This window comes from Zonotrichia albicollis, chromosome 11, assembly GCF_047830755.1.
Source record: "Zonotrichia albicollis isolate bZonAlb1 chromosome 11, bZonAlb1.hap1, whole genome shotgun sequence".
NCBI classification, from domain to species: domain Eukaryota; kingdom Metazoa; phylum Chordata; class Aves; order Passeriformes; family Passerellidae; genus Zonotrichia; species Zonotrichia albicollis.
The window spans coordinates 8,811,473-8,828,629 of NC_133829.1; the positions used below are offsets into that span (position 1 = coordinate 8,811,473).

The window sequence follows — 17,157 nt, forward strand, 5'->3', positions numbered from 1 at the left end:
TGGAAATCTATCTGCTTCTTTCAGAGCAATTTTGGGATGAGGACAAACAGAGGGAAAGGCAGATGGCAGAAGTGTAGCTGTCAGCAAAGGCAGAGCTGAGCAGAGGCACACACCTCACCACCAGAACCTTGAACCTTGGCACAAACAGATGTGACCTCAACATTCCATGATCAGAGGTGGGACAATGCTGTTCTGGAAGCTCACACCAATCTCTGAGCACTGAGGTGTGGAGTTCAGGCCCAAGTGTGGAACCATGGCTTGGAAAATGAGCTGTAAGCTTCCCCCACATTGTTCAAGCTGCTGCCAGCTCCCAAATCCAACTGAAAGTTTTACAAGGAGATACTTTCCAATGTTGTCACTATCAGAGACCAACTTCCTTATTGCTTGAATAGGGTGATGATGAGCAGGCCACAAAATCTGAGAAAGGATTAGATGGGCCAGTCTTGTGTGACTAGTCACAAAATTTCCTTTAATTCAGTGCCAAAACCAAGAGAATCTGAGGAGCAATGCAGCCAGGATTATCACAAGAAATACACTTTTCCAGAAGCAAAATAGACCTACTACTTCTCATTAAAAATGAACATACTCAAAAAAAAAAAAAACTATTGAACCAATACTTTCTAAAAGAGCACCTAAAACTACAGACCTATTTGCTTCAAATGATTTCATCTCTTTGGTCCTCTGGGACTTCCAGACATATTGACAAACTAAACTGGTCTAACTACTCTGGCATCTTGGCATGTAATCATTTAAAACAGAGACACTTCCTAACTTGTGCAAAATTGAAACATTTGTTTGAGAATAATTAGTGCCTTAGCCCAACAACGCTTGGCAGATTTTTCTCATTAGTTGAGAAAAATGATTGAGGCAGGCAGACAAGCAAGCAGACTTTGTCAGGCATTCTGTGAAAATAATTTGGACCACACACTTGGCTGCAGAGCCAGATAACGTATGTCATTCTTTGCTATCTTAACAGGTAGGATTAAAAAAAAAAAAAACACAACAAGAAACAACCATCTGGCACATGAAAACTGAATTTTTTCACATCTTTAGCACAGCTCTTCCATGTTCTCTGTGCAAGCCACAATGATCAAGTCATCCAGTGTTAGGCCCCCACTTATACTCATTTCTATTTCCTATTGTACAGTCAGAACCAGAGCTGAAAATATTCATTGTGAGTCACAGGCTGTGCAGGTCCCAGAACAATATTTGCAGAGAATTCATGCTGGGATAGCCAACTGTGCTTTCCTTCTCCAGGGATGTTTTAACGTGCAGAGCATGTTCAAGGCAAACTGGGATCAAGGAAATATCAAATCACAACATGTTTTAGTAGGCTGTACAACTTCCAGACATGTTTCCTCTCTGAGGTCCTTCCAGAGATCAGGCTACTACAAACAAAGACAAAGCTCAGGGTGCCAGGTAACTTCACTGTACCAAACCAAATTTCACAGGATTCATTCTATAAACGTAACTATTTGCTATTTTAAGTTAAACATTCATATATCAATGCAACTAAATTAGGCACAGGATGGATAAAAGCTTTTTGTTCTCCAGATATATCAAGAACTTCTGAAGTGTATTTTACACTATTTCAGTGAGAAAACAAATTTCAGGCTTTAACATGAATTTGTAGAACAAATCAGCTGGTCGAACCATCAGATGTAAACTGATATAGTACAATTTACAAATGTCAAATTATGAAATAATTACATTTGCTAGCAGCATTTACATATTTCCCATGTCTGCCTGCAGCCTTTAAGTAGCCATTTGGCCTATTATGCTTAGATAACCACCTGGAACTCCTCCCTGGGAAAGTTCCCAAGTCTAGACACTAAAAATCACATATGTTTCCAATTATGAGAAACTATTACTATAAGGCCGACATAAATCTCCTACATCAACAATCAGTTGCCAATTATATCACATTCCACAATATGCCTTCTTGCTATAACTAATTTATGGAATGCTTAGCCTAGAAAAATCAATAAAATTAGGCGAAAAGGAGAAGTAAAAATATCAGACCTTGACATCAGGGTGAACATTTGAACCCAAAAGTTAGTTTTGTATGGCTGCAATGAGCTGGATCAACAGAACTATAAATTGTACAATATAAAAAGGTTCATTGTGCAAGCAGTGTTGGCTGTTACCCACAGTATCCATCACACTCAATCCTGCATCATGCAACAAGAGTCTTTAAAACACATTTAACAAAATTTTGGTGGGTTTTTGTCTTGCTGTGTTACACATCCACTACACAAGAGGCCAGAATTGCAGTAAGGCTTTTTTGAACAGTGCAACAAAATCCAGTGAGATCTGTTCTGCTTCATGTCAATCACTCTGAAATACTTTTACCATGGTTGTAAACAGCAACTGCCAAAAATCAGCTGATTTTTAGGAAACTCTAGAAAACAAAGATGATTCAAAATGAGATTAGTGGGAAAACAGCCTTTACCAAAAGCAAGCTGCTTACACAAAGAATGACATTTTATACATAATCTATATACATATAGAGAGGGAAATATCACACTTTACAGACTAGTAAAAACACTTGTAATTCACCGAAAGTATTAGAGCATTTTCCCTTGGTTTCCCACTGAGAGGATTGATTCATCTGCTTTCTATAATCAAGCAGTATCACCTTAATGTTTATGGATGTCACTGTATTCATTTAAGCACAATTTAATTCCTTATGAAAAATTGTGATTTTTTTCAGTACAGAGTAGTTTCAGTTTTAAATTGTGAATTTGTTCTGAAAATGATAATTTCCCTCAGTTTACCAATGGGGAAGGGCATCCAGAAATAAAAGGATTGCAGTCTTTGTTTTCTGGACTATAGACTCCTGAAGATTACAGCCCCTCTTTTGAGGCAAGTCAATCAACCTTTTCAGATTATGTATTATCAAATATATCAGTTTGTTTTGTTTGCAGTATTTTATATAGAAAGCATTAAATGCAAGCAACAAAAAACTACAAAACTAACTACAGGTCTAACTACAGAAACCATGGAGAACAATCTTCTGCCATCTAAGTCAGACTAATCCCATGTTCCTCTAGACTCCTGCTGCTGGAATACCTGAGCATCTCCTGTTGTCAGCACTTGCATAAAAATAAGAGAACAAGGAGAGCAAAACTCTACAAAGCTGTCTTCTGAAATTACCAGAGCAAAATTTAGTGTGTGATTACATTCATTTAAATTCAACAAATTCCTGACATTCTGATGACTGTAAAACATTCTAGGGAAAATTGTACTTGTCAAATTGCTAAAAGTATTTCTTTTCCTAAATACTATAAATTTCAATAAAAGTTGGTTAGAATCCTAATTTCAGCAACAGTTCAGAATCAGAAATACCTCTGATAGATGGAAAATATATAACATTGAGGCTTTACACTCATTAGAAGTTGTTCCTTGGAACAGAGGAGTCACCCCAAAAATGTTTCACTAGGAATTATCTGGCATGGGACTTAAATTTGTGATAACACAAGGAATATTATCTTCCTTTATAGGGTTTTCCACAAGTTAATATATTCAGCAAAGCAATAGTGCAAAATAAAGGGAATTTTGGGACAGGACTTTCAAGGTTAGTCTCTTTTTCTCAGTATTTGAGGTCTTTAAATCTTCAAAGCAGGGAGATGTCAGCGCACACACCTCATTTGAGAGGCCCATCAGTAGTAAAATTGGAGAGTGGTTATCACCTTCCACACCTCAGAAGTACATCCCAAAGAATTCTGAGCAGCTCAGTGTTGATGAGACTACAATGACAAAGCAGTTAGGTACATTGTGCTACCATTACCTTAGGAACGGTGCACATTCAATTTTGTCCTTCATTCTTCTTGAAATGGAACTATCCTCCAGGTTAATGTATTTGTTGTATAAACAGCTCATTCGAGGTTTAGCAAAAAAAAAAAAAAAAAAAAAAAGAAACTTAAAAAAGCATAGATGCAAATGAATTGTTTTAAAGAAATTAAAATTTTCCCCCAAACAAAGGATGGTTTTAAAACCCGCAATTTCTTAGTATTATTGTTAGATTAAACCCAATATAATTACAAACCAAACAATTATCAGAATGCTAATTTCATGGACAGCACATTAATTCATCTCTTTTCTCATTTCCTAATGACTCACCTTATAACACCAAGTTACATTTCTGCTTACCTCAAGCAATTCCTGAAAACAACATTGTGTGAGGCAGAGGAACTTTGAGGTGTTTTTAATGATATCTTCAAAGAGGAAAAACTTGGCACAGTACTGAAAAAGAAAATTCATGCTTAACCTGAAAAAAAATTTGGATTAAGATTAATCATTCAAAAGCAAAACACACTTGCTTTTTATGTTTTAAGAACTTGATATACTGGATAGTTTTTGCAATGGCCTCACTTCTGTGAACAATTCAAAACTTTATATATTTTAATTCATTCCAATTGACCTTTTTCAGACATGTTCTAAAGGAAATCCCCTAAAAATCCAAGGAAGACCCTTTTTTGTGGCAAGTGGCCTAGTATTTCAGAATTTTTTTCCCATACAAATATAGGGCTTAGTACCAATACAAAACCACTAATGGCTATATCCCATTGACTTCCAGCTAGATACAGACTTCCCACCTACCAGGGTTACTTTTGAAAGTATATAGATATCCAAAAATACAGATCAACAACTGCATTTTCAAGAGTACTTAATGGTTTAGACCATATTTCATACATTCCTATGGAAACTACATACCTCACCTGGTTAGATCCTTCTGAAAATCCTAGAAGTGCCTGTCAGTGGGAATTTTAATCTCATCCTTCCTATCCATGAATGTTTGACTTTACATGCATTACTCTTTAAGCACCATTACTCATTTTTTCTCATATTTTTAACTCTGCAGTACAGATATCTGCATGTTCTGTATTACAGCTGTACTGGCTAGGTGCAGTTGATTATTTTGGAATTAGGTTATGACATAAAAATAAAGCAGCAAAATCTCAAAACCTTTCATTGACTTGACAGAAAGAACTGCAGTTGGGAGACTGTGAGAAGGTGGTTGTTTTGATTTTCCAAACCCACAGAAATGCAATATTTAGTAGCAGCATGTGACAACTGCATTGGCAGCATTTCCAGAAACCACAGACATGCCCGTGCCCCTCCCACTGTGCCAAACAAGACACTCAGCGCTTCAGCACCAGGTGGGGAAAAAGGACATCAGGACAGGCAGAAATGAGGATTGATCCTCTGCCCACTGCAGGCAGCGAGGATTTTATCACTGCATTACAAGCAGTAGAACCATTAATTGCCTTACCTGCAAGACACAGCATGAGAGCTCTTAAAAAGAAAGGTAGGGTAAAATAAAAAAGCAGCACTGATGTGTCAGTAACCATAACATAATCAGGGATAATTTGTGACCTAATTGAGAAACAGAGGCAGGGAGATAAATTTCCCCAGTGCTGTGTGAAACATTAGATGCACACCCTAATAAAGATGATGAGATTTGTGTCTCTAATTTGGCCTGAAGTGCACAAACTGTCCTATCCTCAAATATTTCTCCAAGTGCATTTTTCAAGTTTCAGCAAAGGAAGGAGTGCAGATTATGTGGCTTGGAATGAAATGAGCCATCCATCAATAAATACAGCAGCAGTAATAAGCAATGAAATGAGCTGGGATAGGGCATAACCAGCAAATAAAAAAAAAAAGAGGAAAAGGCAGAAGAGGTGATGCTGAGGATACACAGTCAACATGAGGCAAAATGAATGATAAATAGGGAGGGGCACAGACTGTGAAAAAGGAAAGTGTCATTCACCAGCAGTGACACACTGACACACTTGGCCAGGATGGATGGATGGATGGACTCATGGATCAAACAAGGCACAAGGAGCAGCTCCATGGGTATGTTACTGACAGACAGACCTGAGAAAGATCAAATGCTTCTTACATCCCAGTGTGAACAGAGGGCACAGGTGACTGATTCCTAAAATAGGACTATGGCCTTCTAAGAGATGAAACTGAAATGCTTTAGGAACTTTGGCTTATATAGCTGCAGATGCTGTTTTAATCTAGGAAGTAATAAAACATCTTAAATTCTCAATGAGAAGGAAATTACTTTCCAAGCTTTTCAGAAGTTAAGCTGGGGAAGCAAGCAGGTGTTTACATTTCTGGTTAGACACAGATCCCTCCAGACAAGAGTGGCAGTGAAACAGGGAGAGGCTCATTTTTCCTAGAGCTAAATCCTGACTGAAGAAAAACACATCACATTTACTTCAGAGACCTTCATTTACCAAGCAAGGAAAACAAACAAAATCCTACTTTTTGCAAGAAAGCAAAATTCTAATAAAAAGCATTAAGTCAAACTCTTCTAGTTTTTCAGACTCTCAAGTAAAGCTCCACACCCTGGCTGCTAAAACTCACCTGAGGCAATGCTGTACCTCTTCTGCAATGCTCAGCAAGCCAGTGGAACACTTAATGAAAGACAGGATGTGAGTCTTTGTAGTCTTTCCTGTAAAGAACATGGAAAAAAAGAAAAAGGCAAAATCACAGAGAAAAATTGGATTTTGCTAAGTTTAACTTTGATATCAAAACAGAAACTTACATTTTAATCACCAGTGAGAGGTACAAAACTGAGAACAGCAAGCATATGATTTTTACAGCATAGTGTTCCTTACAGTGCCCTTTTCAATTGTTTTCATTGCAGTGGGCAAAATCCCACAGGCTCCAATGGAGGACAGGTTCACCTCTCAGGTTTACTATAAATAAGAAAAAAAAAATCCTGTGTTACAAACACCCAGTAGTCAGAGAAAGAAGACAAAGGGCAGGAGCACCAACAGATAAGCCAAGCTGAAACAGCTCCCAGAACAACACAGCAGGTTTCACCTCTCCACTTCCAGACAATGCCTAAGTCATCCCACCTTCCACCTCAGGAAGCTGCCAATTCCACTAGAGCACACAGAACTGAGGACGAGCTTTGTGTTATTCACAACACTCAGATCAGGAGGCTCCAGGGAGGGAGCAAGCCCAGAACAGCCTGAGAGATCCCTCAGAGCCCTGGGTGCTGGCTGCAGGGTATCCCTGCACACAGCACTCAGCACATCAGCTCAGTTGGGTGGAAAAGCAAATGGCACTCAGCAAAGGAGCCCTCTCAGATGTGCTGTGTCAGGAGCAGGCTCGGATGTGAGCTCACACAGCTCTGAGGCAGGACTGCAAACATCTGTCAGGCACAACAGGCTCCACTCACTGCTGGGAGGCAGCTCCTTTAAACTCTTCCAACAGCAAAAAATAGTTTCCAGACCAGCTCTGACTTTCTAGGAGAATTCCCCAAGGGTGGAGGAGCCACCACATGATATTTCATGGAATTAGATCAGCAATTTGCCATTCCTTGTGTGGCAATTGGTACAGCAGGGTGAGGAAAAAGCAAACACTTCAGTATGTGGACAATACCTCAAACAGCTAGAAATGCATTAAACCTGCTTTTATTTAGCTCTACCAGGACAAGTCTTGGCCTGTATTTAGTTGAGTAGAAGATGGTTAACAGATTAGAAGATGGTTTACAGATTTTTCTTCCTTCTAAACTTGTATGAGATAGGGAGTCTGAACTGAGATAGAACACACATTAAAGCAGCACCCTTTAGGTAGGATGCACCATTATTCACAAGAATTTGTGAACATTTTGAAGCTCAGGATGTGCTTGGTAAGAATTCTCGACATCTGGCCGTGTCTGAGTCCAACCTCACTGAGGCCTGAGCCCCTGGGATTTTCACAAAGCAGCTGCAGAATATTGCCTGGCTGCCCTCCAGCTCCTGGGACCCTGAGGACTGTGTCTGGCAGGACAGAGCAGGCAATGTGTCTTCACAAAACCCTGCTGCAATTATGAGAAATCACTCACAAGGTAACAGCACAGGAGAAGAAGCAGGGGCAGACACGCAGGACAGGGAGATCCAGGACCATATGAAGACATTAATCAGCACAAGGAACAAGCTCCAGGGTCAGCACAGACAAAATACCAGAGCAGCCAGATCAGAGCAGGAAGAGAGTGATCTCAGCTGATATCATGAACTGGGGAACAGCTCCCAGGGGGCTGTAATCACTGAGGAGGGGTGAACAGCGTTTGGTATCAGCCATTACACACATCCCTCCAGATGAAGAGTTCCTCATCTCACATGTTCCTGGTTTAGGGGTGCATGAGAATAAACTGTGACAAGCATTATAACTATCCATCTCACTTCTGAGCACCCTTGAAAGGCCAGGAAAGCTAAAATTAAAAATAAATAATATAAAAAAACCATTCTTACTTTAAGCAATACCTGCCAAACCTTTGTCAAAACCTGATATATCCACCAACACCTGTTTAATCTTTGGCATTAAAAATGCTTCTGCAATTTTAATTTAATTTGAAAAATCAGCGACAAGGAACCAGACAGTTTAATTTACCCATGAATGCAAGTAGTGGGCAGCAACATGAAGGAATTTATCTCAAGCTTAATCCTAGGGGAAACATTTATATGAAGAAGAAAATCATAAATCTTAAACTACTGATATTTGCTACTGAGGCAAATCAATTTAAAAATGGTTAAAGGAATGCTGGAAAACATCCTGACTACCATGAAGAATTCAAAGGAGTTTTTTCAAAGATAAGCTCAACTATAACTTTCAATTTTAAAAAAATCAGCTGAAAAAGTACACTAGAAAAATACATAAAAGATAAACTGCTTTGTCAGCTGTGATCTGAAACTAAAGGGGGAAGGTCATAAAATTGATGCCCAGGTGACCCAGACTGCCCCAGCAGGGACACCAAAGCCCCCACACCCTCACGGTGCCAATCTGACACAGATGTGGGATTTTTCAAAACAGAGGTATGAATATTTGCTGTAAGGACCAGCAGATGAATATAAAATTAGGAATTAAGCTAGTACTGCCCATTCACATTTGTTTTAAGCATCACTGAGTGACCCACTGCAAGAACAGGTTTGCATACTTAGCTCATTTAATTTCATGTTTCCATGTCTCTTCTTTTATCACTGTTGCTAATTACAACCTTGAGCATATTCCTGCCAGGAGAATGTTTCTGCTCATCTCCTTTTGGCCAGGGACTGATGCAGCAAATTGCACTGCTTTTCTTTTGGGGGATTCCTCCATTGCCCAAAGATTCCTTCTGCCTCATCCTGGACAGATTTCCTCCAGACCTTGGGACAAAAAGGCAAATAGGGATAGTGAAGGCAAAAAATCCCTTTTGCAAAAAGGCAAAAGGGATAGTGAAAAAACAGGACCACTTGCAACAGAGGCAGAAGAAAACTTCTTGACAAGATGATCTCACTTTATTCAGGGGAAAAATGCCCCTAAAAAACCAGGAAACCAATTTCTGCTGAAATGAGCCTTGGCAAAAGCCTTACATGAGAGATGTTTGGAAGTACAGGCACTCTGAAAGGTGAGCACTGCACTCACCAGTGTCTACTGATTTCTTGCTAGAGCCTCAGCTCTGCAGAAACCAACATTTCCTTGCAATACAAATGCTAAAAAATAGATTCTTTTGTGGAGGATTTGGGCTTGGCCAAACCCTGCAACACCTGGCTGGCTCAGACACTGAATGTTTACTGTTTGGGGTTTTTACCAATGACATGCGATGCAAGCATTTTCTCAGCATTTCTAATATGTGCTGTTTCCATTTTTGACCCTTTATTTCATTGAAAATACAAAATAGATAAAAATAAAGCAGAAAAATAATTTCCTAAGCCATTTTGAAATTATTCTGATCCTTGCTACTTACTGCAACAAGGACAGATGTTTCAATTGTCTGGGGGGAACTTCTCTTTGTGTATGTGTGTTTTATTTTGTATGGGGTTTTAGTTTCTGAGGACTTGGTTTGTTTGTTCTTAAACAAATTTTGCCTTAAAAGCTGATCTGGCTGGTTCCGTGTGGCAGCAGGGTACAGCACAAGATAGAACTATCTCTGTTAATCACATGGTACTACTGCAGCTCAGTCACAGGAATTGTCATAACAATCCTCACAGCCAGTTTATCAAAGAACCACTTAATCTGACATACATTAAACATCAGCTGCTGAACATAAGTTCATATTAATTCCAAGCTAATTGGAGTCACAATGCAAATCCTCTATCTTGGCTGCAGAAGGAAAGCTGCAGAGAAATAGATTTGATTAACCAAATACACCACAAAAGAAGAATATATAAAAATGGGTCCTGCTGTGCCCAGAGCTCTACGTGGGCAACTCCCTGCTGGAGACACCAAGTGCTGCAATTACCTGTCAGACAAAACATTTTGACTCAATGGACCATCCCTCCAAGTTTTTACACATAACTGGGTAGATAGTTTCCAGGTAACTGGAATTAGGATTAAAGTAGACTGGAATATCTTCATCTGATATGGTCATTTTGCAGTTTTATTTGGTTTTTGGTTTTTTTTTTTTTTTTTTTTCTCCTGATTTAGTGTGTATCAAGGGCAGCATATATCAAGGCCAGTTCACACAACTGGAATTCAAAGGAAAATATTCTAAAATGTTGCGGTGATAATAAAAATTGAACACTGATCCATAATTCACATAAGTAAAAGTTATTTCAGAAACAAAACCATATTTAACATCTCAACCTAATTACAAAATTAATTAATTAAGTGTATGAAATATGTTTGGAATTTCTCGATGGTTTATTTCCTAGACTCTATGTGAACAACCTCATTGGAAAATATTGCATATAACAGGTTAAAAGTGGCTGAAAAAATCAGTCAAATATTTTAATCACAGAATAACATTAAGCTCAATTTACCTTCTATGCAAATAAATAAAAAGGAAAAGACACCTAAATAGTATCACTGAGCATTGTGATCTATTGCACAGGTGAGAGGGCAATAAAATCAGACCTACATTAGTTAATAATTAGGAATAATGGGCAGGAGCTGGCCTATCAGGATTCCCATTAGAAAAATCAACATCAACCGAAACCAGACCATTCTCTGTTCCTTCTCCTGTACTGAGGTTGAGCTCTGGGACCCAGCCCTGCAGACACAGTGACCTGCAGCAGCAGCATCCTCCTGCCACCCTCCATGGCTGACAAAACCTCCTGAAGGACAAGATTCCAACAATAAACAGGAATTTCCAGGCATGTGTTCAAAAGCTTCCATGCTGTTCGTGGTGATTTGTGATTCTAATGCCTGAGAGTTACTGCAAATCATTGCATTTCTGACTTTATGCTTATTTATGGCCAGCTTCAAATCAATGAAAATCTTAGAGAGTTGAAGTCTGCTGTCTGAAAGAGTAGGAATAAAGTGCATTTTATGGTGTATTAATTACTATGATCTAGTGGTTAATCCCTTACAACACAATCACAAGTGTAGCCACTGCTTTCCAGTACACTTGTCAAAGAAACAAAAGTGTTAATGTTAGGTTTTTCACTATTGCCCCTGGTTTAAACCATTGCTGCAAGGCAGCAGGAAGCTTTGAATTTTTTTTCTTTTCACAAATTATAAAATCTGCAAATTATTAGAGTGCAAATTAACAAGTTTCTACTGTGTCTAGTTTATGTATATTTAAATCCTACTTTATTGGCTCTTAATTAAATACATATAAGGAACCTCAGTTTGAAATACCATCACACTCTCCTAATCCCTTCATCATTTTCTCTACACAGTGCCTTTCTGATTTCCCATTTCAAATTGTTTTCTTTGTAAGCATTTTAAAACTAGCTTTTACTATTTCCACTTTCTAATTACAAGCACTCATATTAATTTATCCTAATAGAGCCTCCTTCTTTGCAAGTACTGTTTCTAAACACAAGAGAACTAAGGTGAAAGGCATAAAGATCTTCTGATAAACCATTAAAGAAACTTGCATCAGCAAGTTTTGCTTCTTTAAAGAAGCAAAACAGAGGTCAGATGAGAAGGGAGCTGATGGACTCTCTTTGGACAAGGAAATGAATTTCTTAGGTATAAAAATGATTTTCAAAATGATGATAAACTATATGTATAATTTAGTTCAACAGATACTTTTGGCTGAAGAAAAACAATGAAGTGAAAGGCTCAGAAATGTCACAGTCATTATTTATGAAGCACCTGCCTTCTTCCAGGCCAGAGTGACACACAGATGTTGGCCTTCCTGCACTCTGCCCTGATTGCCCAGCACTCCGAGGGCAGCTCCGAGCAGGGCTGTGGTCTGTGCCAGGATGCACATCCTGCCATTTCTCCTCTTACTGATGATTTACTTGGCATGGCAACACTTAAATTACAGGCCAGAGGCAAAACCAGGGGATGGACACACATCATTCCCTTATTCCACTTGTAACTGTCCCTGCAGATCGCCTAGGAGCTGCTCACAGACCTCCCCTCCTAAACAAATAACATGGTTTTGCCAATCCATTTGCTTTGTCAAAAATGGAGCTCCTCCAGCCATACAAAAGGGGTTTAATGTCCAGGCTGGGGAAAGGAGTAGCAGGAGACAATAATATTTTCACTCAGCTGAGCTGCAGGAGGATGTTTGAGGATGTTCAAGGATGCTCACCTGCAGCTTTGGTACCAGTGCAGAAATCAGCATTAAGGGAGTGTGCTCAGAGACGTTCTCTCCATTTGCAGGCCTTGTCCTTATGGATGCACACTTTTATCTTCTGAAATAGCAACAGCTAAGTTTGCCAAATCTGTAGGTCACAACTCTTCTTTTCTTGCATTTCATGGAGCTGTTTGTTAAGCTGGAGAAGATAAGTCGTTTCATGAATAAAAGCATTCTTCTATTCCTAAATTATCTATAAACAGACTGGTTTTTATAAACTCATGGATTATTCATGCATAAAAATCCTGTATTCAAATATATTACTGCCTACAGTCTGTTTGTTTACTACATGCTGCTCTTACAGCTTCAACTATTTATGTCATGCTCGATTGTAAATCACATGGCATTGTTTCTGATCCAGAGCTGGGTGAATGAAAATGTTATAAAGGAGAAGAAAAAAAGACTTTACAATGAAGATGAAGCAGTTTTAAAGCCACCTTCCAGAGAAACCATGCACTTAGAATCTCATATGTGTATATATAACTCAAGAGAAAGACTAAGGTGGGGTAAAAAATCCTCAATCATTCAGGCAGCATAATATTCAAATTTTTGCAGTATTCATGTAAGTCCAACTATTTTGCTTCTGTATCACAGGGAGCACATATGTTGAAGGAAATACAGTAAAATCCAGGTCCCTGGAGCTCAAATTTAAATCCTTTACACACAACAAAAGTAAAATGGAGACTGAAATGGGGAAGCTGCAATCTGTTCTTGGTTTGCAGAAGCTTCTGTTCAATTCATTTACTGAACAGCAAATCTTCTGCACTACAGCATTAATGAGAATAGATACAAAAAGCTTTCAAACTTAAACAAAGAAATGGCTGCTACTTTAGGGTATTTTCAAGCATTTCCCAGAGATTAACGTATGAGGCAGATGCTCGAATACCAGCACACAATACTTTAATTTAGTTCAGCATCTCTGCAGGCAGTGGCTTCTCCATTACTGCTGGCTCCCAGAACACAAGAGAATGTTATTGCAGGGCACTTTTAAATTAAAATCCCCAAATAAGCTGTTAGACTTTACACACATCAATCTTTTGTAAATACAATAAGGCAGATTTAATTGGTTTTACTTTCATTTTATAACAAATGTTACTATCTATTATGTAAGAAAGCTATTTTTAAAAAGACCCATAAAATGGATTAGAAAGCAATTCTATAAGTGATAAAATAGGGGCAGAGGGTTATTATGGAGGAATGTCAGCAAGTGCCCAGCTAAGGTTGTTTACTCAATGCCAAATAATCATCTTTGGAAGTTGAAATAATAAACTTAAATAGTTTCAAATTAAGTCTTGCAAGAAATGGAAGAGTTATTGAAGCAGTAGAGGAAATTGGGAAAAAAGAAAAACACCACATAAAATGAACCCACATAACAAATATTAACATGATGACAATGAATGGTTTATCCGAAAGAATGAGGATGAATAATGCTGGGCTAATAATGACTGGCCTGATCTGCAAAGCTCAGAATGGAAAGTAGCTTCATGGAAATGGAGGTATTTGAGCACATGGTCTCTGTTTGAACCCCAGTTAAACCTGAAAAAAATATTTACAAGCTGGTCTTCTGTTGATTTTCTGTGAACACTTCAGAGTTGTGAATTTCTACAGTTAGAAAGGATGTCTGACAATGTGGAAGAGTGAACATGGAGAACATTAAATCTTATTTACAGCTGTGCAATTATTCAAGTCTATTTTCCAGTTGTATCCTGTTGCACTGTTAATGCTCAATACATTATCTATTTGTAGCAATACCCACACATCTACATATGAAAATACTTCAGTTCAAAGCCTCGAGCACTTCAGCTAAGGAGGAAGGTCTGTACCTCTCTGTGACCCGTCCTTTTCCCCAGAGGACCAAACAACACACAGGCAGATATATGCATTCAGCTACTGGGCTGCATTTTTGTCAGGAAAGTTTTAACCTTTGCTGTGCAAAACAATTGACAGTGAACTCAGTTACAATTTCTGAGAACATTATCAAGAAAGAAGGTATTAATTAAAAAAAAAAAACTCAAAACAGTCAACCAAAAACCCCAAAAACCTGTGTTAAAAAAAAAAAAAATTAAAATTGTATATGCATGTATTGTTTATACATGTATTTATTTATTAACATATTTTTAGCAGAAGTTTTTAAGCTCTCTGAGAGGACCTCTGCTCAGGTCCAGAAAGGGAATGTAAATGACAGGACCTGAAAATCTGAGCTTTTACTTTAGTAAAGAAGTTTCCATAAAGTCCTGTTTCACTTCATTATAGGCTACAGACCCAAGGTGGAACAAATTAACATAGCCCTGTAACTTATTGGACAGCTGACCTTCCACTGACCTAGCAGAGTAATAGAGTTTCAAGAGTGAAGTTTTCTGCACTCAGATATCCACAAAAATGAGTTAATTTCAGATTGCTTCATTTACCTGTGTCTATTCCATATCTGAAATCATGACATTGTTTTTTTATATTGTTCACCTCCTAAGAGGCAGCACAACTCTTGCTCTCTGACTTCTGTGTTTCTGGCACGTTCCTCTCCCCATCCAAATGGGTTTTCTCCTCCTGCTCCTTGCAGAGCTTTTCCTCCTTCTTTGGCAGTTGTGCTGCTCTACTTTCCATAGCAGGAAACTCACCTTGCTGATAAATCAGAGAGATTGGAAGTGGGGACTCATCACCTTCCTGCAAGTGGTTAAAATAAAAATGGACTATGGTCATTTCTGTGGTTTCCACTCTTCTTTGCCTTAAGCTGGAGATTTTATCATCTCTCTGAGTTAATTTCAGCTTTTAGTGCAACATATTAAATCTTCTCTGCCTTTGTCTTGTCATTTGATCCTGCTTTCCCCTCTTATATGCAGCCTCCATTGGTCTTCTGTGTCATTCAAGTCTCTTCCTGCATTACTCTCTCACAGGGGTCATATCATGGAAGGGGATATCACCTGGAATATCCCTCTTTTTTCTGATTACCAGATGTGGAAGTTTTATGCAATAAACCCAAGCCTCCCCAATACATAATGAGTTTTCTGCCAGCCTAATGGCAGGAGTGCATGTCTCCAAATGTGAGCCACCACCTCCAAAATGCACTTTGATCACAAGAATCCTCAGCAAACAACACATTACCTGTGGGTACATAAAAAGGCTATGGCCAAACTGTCCCACAGCTCCAGGAGGAGAACTGGTTTTTTTGGTCACATTACAGGTATAGGATGGCAGCATCCAGACCTTGAGGGCATCCAGAAAAGGTTGAACAGCAAAATAGCTCTGTAAATAGAGATGTATTCAGGAAAAAAATAACTTCAAGCTTTAAAACAGAAAGCAATTTTTTTCTCTCTTTCAAATACCACAAACCAGCAGATGTCACAAACCTTGCTGATCCTGTATAGACAATACAGACCTGCCTCTCTATTTAATGGCTCCAAATTCCCTCAGAGTTAAGCTTTGCTGCTACAATACCATCAGCTAATGCAGATATGCCACACAAATTCCTCAGGAAATTAGCAGAGCTGCTTCCAAGCACAAAGCTCTGTGCTGGAGGATTCCCATGCAGAGTGCTCTGAGCTTTCACTCAGTGCCCAATGCACTTTCTCATTGCTCTGATGAGGAACTTCATCAGTTCATTCCAGAATCTAGGTCCTGTGTTAAAGCATAACCAAAAAACTCCAGCATATAAAATAAAGTTTACAACAGCACAGTGAAGATTTTCTGCTTGTTTGCCTTTACTGAGCTGAGATCAGTATTTTGAAGTTGAAGCACGATGTGCACGAAGGCCAAGCCAGGAGAAGGGATGTTCTTTACAATAGAAGGAACGGGCCAATCCTTGGCTCTGCCTTCCAGGAAAGTGAAATGCATCAGTCCAGCCAAGGTTTCAGCCTCTCCATGCTCAGTTTACCCAGGACACTGCTGCCCACGTTTGTCTGTTCCAAACCAAGTACAACTGCATTGCACACTGAGGTCTCGAGGGACACCAGGCTCTCCAGGGGCCAGAGCACAGCACAAAGCTCAGCCCTGGAACTGCCAGGGGACTGACTTGTGTCCCCAAAGCCAAGGACACACAAAACAACAGGAAAATGTCCCTGTGCCCTTCCTCGCACAGCACCAATTCCCTTCAGTCACAGACCTGCCTCTCTTGTTCCACCCAGGTTCTCTTTGCTTTGGAGATTTAGCCAGCCCTCTAACATTTCTTTAATTTGGGTGTCTAAAAGAATAATTTAACTTTCTTTTCCATCTTCCTAAATTTGCATGGTTTATATTATTTATCTTTTCCACTTCATTAACCAGCTGAAAAATCAATAGCAGTGAATTTTATCATAGTTGCAGAGGAGCCCTCTGTTGTGCTAAGCTGCTATTTTAGGAACCGGAGCAGTTTGTGAATCTATCTAAGTATTTTGTCAAGCTGCTCTTTTTGCCTTTGCCCTCCCTTTTGCTTTGGACACAACACAGAAATGTTTCTGTGCCTCTGCATGGTGAAAATTGATATAAAACAGCTTTGGTCATTTTTATATACTTTTTTTTCCCTGCTAAGAAAGTTAATACCATGGAAAAAACTGGTCAGGAGGATCGAATGTTTATGCAGGACGTCATGCTGCTTTGGTGTGCCAGCTCTCCAAGAGTCTATAAGGAAGCCAGCCAGACAGGCTCTGCAGCCTGCACCCTGACCCCAGTGA

The 17,157-nt window shown here is 39.0% G+C and overlaps 1 protein-coding gene across 6 annotated transcripts in view; it reads right to left on the reverse strand.

Annotated features, from left to right (window-relative positions):
• TMC3 (transmembrane channel like 3) overlaps window positions 1-15,679 on the reverse strand; it is a 109,729-nt gene extending 94,050 nt beyond the window's left edge. For 5 of the 6 annotated variants that reach the window (XM_074549262.1, XM_074549264.1, XM_074549261.1 and 2 more), the window contains exon 1: window positions 3,791-3,923. The gene's annotated coding sequence lies outside the window, so the exon portion shown is untranslated. Of the gene's footprint in view, window positions 1-3,790; window positions 3,924-4,152; window positions 4,271-6,378; window positions 6,467-6,559; window positions 6,714-12,469; window positions 12,654-15,129; window positions 15,176-15,613 lie in introns of those variants that run through there. The other variant, XM_074549260.1, reaches the window with a different exon arrangement.
• Between the last annotated feature and the right edge of the window lie 1,478 nt (window positions 15,680-17,157).